Source organism: Micromys minutus (genome assembly GCF_963924665.1).
Source record: "Micromys minutus genome assembly, chromosome: 1".
NCBI classification, from domain to species: Eukaryota; Metazoa; Chordata; class Mammalia; order Rodentia; family Muridae; genus Micromys; species Micromys minutus.
This window is the reverse complement of record NC_137969.1, coordinates 104,864,548-104,867,298: the sequence shown is the minus strand read 5'-3', so window position 1 is coordinate 104,867,298 and position 2,751 is coordinate 104,864,548. Positions and strand designations below refer to the sequence as shown.

The 2,751-nt window shown below is 44.6% G+C and overlaps 1 pseudogene across 1 annotated transcript; it reads left to right on the top strand.

Annotated features, from left to right (window-relative positions):
- Nucleotides 1-317: 317 nt before the first annotated feature.
- On the top strand, nucleotides 318-737 carry LOC308437349 (large ribosomal subunit protein eL34-like; annotated as a pseudogene). Its single transcript has one exon. The product of its transcript is annotated as a large ribosomal subunit protein eL34-like (transcript).
- Nucleotides 738-2,751: the final 2,014 nt, after the last annotated feature.

Here is a 2,751-nt window from a genome sequence, read left to right as displayed (position 1 = left end):
AAGCTGCTCGGGGGGCTGTCACAATGATGTAGCTGCCACTCCACCCCCGAAAAGAAACCAAAACTATAAAATTTCTATATGTCTTCTTCTAGACGAGACAAAAAGACCTTGTGATTTTGACTTGGCCATCCTTTAGTCAGCTCCAGTACTTCAAGTACCAGCAATACCATAACAAACTGATAAGTTTAACCTCAAGGTTAGAAATGTCTACTTTGCAGCAAGCCTTGTTAATAATGTAAATACAAACCACAGACAGGAGAGAAAAGTGTTTATAGGACAGCTCTCAAAACTCAGGGGTGGAGGAAGCCAATTTAAGAATGGGTAAGGCTCTTCGGGGACGGTGCTTAGAGGCACTCAGGATAGTTCGGCGTCTGACTTACCATCATAGGCTTTCCTACAATACAGCCTCTAACAGAACTAGGCTGTCTCAAACCCCTGGCATCAGGATTCTTTACCTTTCCACCAAGAAGGTTGGGAAACCACCTAAATCCGCATGTGGCGCGTGCCCAGGAAGACTTCGAGGGGTCCGTGCTGTGAGACCCAAAGTCCTCATGAGATCATCTAAGACAAAGGATCACATGAGCAGCACTTACGATGGTTTCATGTGTGCCAAGTGTGTCTGAGACAGGATCAAGCGGGCTTTCCTTACTGAGGAGCAGAAACTCGTTGTGAAAGTGTTGAAGGGACAAACACAGAGTCAGAAAGCAAAATATTTATGCAACGTTTTTAAGAAATAAAAATCAAGACTTAAAAAAAAAAAGAATGGGTAAGGGTGGGTAAGGGCTGGCAAGATGGCTCAGCAGGCAAAAGTGCTTGCTTGTTGCTGACTGAGTTTAGTCCCTAGGATACATTCAGTGGGGGAGATAAGAACCAGTTCCTGCAAATGGTGTTGTTTTTTCACATGCACAATGTAATATGCGTGCACCGAAAATGAAGAGATAAAATATGAACCTATGTATAATTTAAAAATTAAGATAGGCTAGGTTTTAAACAAGCTCTTTGCCAGTGAATGCATGCAGAGGGAAACAGGCAGATGAGGAACCACTGACCATTCCTGAATCAACAGGGCACACAAATTAAAAGCTAAAATCGAAGCATCTGAAAAGCTTGTGGGAGCGCGGAGAAGCCAGGCCTGGAGGGAATGTAGCCAGTTGGTACAAAGACCTCAGGAGACAATTCAACCCTCTGATAAGGTGTGCAGAGAGGTACGTCAACATGAGGAACTTTGCAGACCTACTCCCAGGGGGGATAAAGCAAAGCTGGCGACTGCTATTAGAATCTCGACAATGAGAAGTCTCTGGAAACTGTCCTCAGGGTAAACATTAAATGTATATATTAATGTATATATTGTGTATATTAAATTCTATTCAAGGAAGCATAAAACAACTACAACGCAGGAAGAATGACAAGAACCAGCAGCTTCACTGGGGTCTCCCCCACCCCTGGAGCTGGCAGAAGCCTTAAGAGATGGGGCTTAGTGGGGGGTGATTAGGTCTTTAAGAGGGATTAGTGATTTCTTAACAGGACATTCTTATTCTTGTGGGAAGCCTAAATGTAGTTGTGATAAGTGCCTAGGGCTGCCTCCCTCGTGTCTCTTGCATCCTGTCTTTCCTTGTGACCTCTGCCCCACTTTCTTACAAACTCTTGCCATTTCATTATGCCTGGGTCCCCAGCCCTAGAACTGAGAAGATGCCTGGGCTTTCTAGATCCATAAAAAAAACAAAACAAAAAAAAACAAACAAAAAAAAACAACAACAACAAAAAAAAAAAACTTTGCAAAACACCTAGCCTAGCAACATAAAATAGACCTAAGATGATGGACCAACTGGTGATTCTCTCTCTTTTTCATTCTGGGTCAGGAAGGCAAACTGTGCCTCCCCGGTGAGAACAGGTTCTAGTAAGTCCAGAGGAGAGGCCAGCAGCTCCTGTATTCTGCTCCATAGGACAGAGGCTCTGCTCCAGGCCACTGTACCAAGAAAGAATACTCTACCACCATCTGTCTGAGGAAGATGAAGATATGAAGACCAGAGGCTCTACTCCATGCATTACACAGAGACTTTTTCCAAGGGGACAAAAAGCCATAAGAAGAGAAGACCAGGGAGAGGGCTCAGTGCATAAAGCACTTACTTTGCAAGATTGAGGGCTAGCATTTGGATCTGCAGAGCCTGGGTAAGAGCTGAATGGGTATAGCAGATCATTGTAAAGCCAGAGTGTGGGAAGCAGAAATAAGGTATTCCTGAAGCAAGCTGGCTAGCCAGACTAGCTGAAACAGTGACCCCCGGGGTCAGCAAGGGACTCTGCCTTGGGATCTAAAATAGTGAGTATTTGAAGAAGAGCTGAGGTCATCCTCAGGCCTCTACCTGGATCACACCCACTGACCCCATCCACATACAAATGCATAGACACATTCAATGAGAGGAGGACAGGCACTCCCCAGAAAAAGAGACATCTTTTGAGAGATTATGGAGAAGGTTAAATCTACAGGTGCTTTGAAAAGCAATTTCCTTTTAATTAAGGAAAAGAAGCCAACACATAGGCCCTCCGGTTTGCCTGAAAGAAAGGGACAGCATAGAAGAACTCTCCTCCCCCACCCCACCCCCAGGCCCAGAGCAAAACTCACAAGCTGGCCTCAAAAATGTATCCCTTTCCCAATTTAATGGGATAAGACTGCTCAGAAATTTCAGTTCCAGGGCATTGTCAGAAACAATAAAACAATCAGTTGATAATGAACGGAGCCTGCAGGATGGGGCA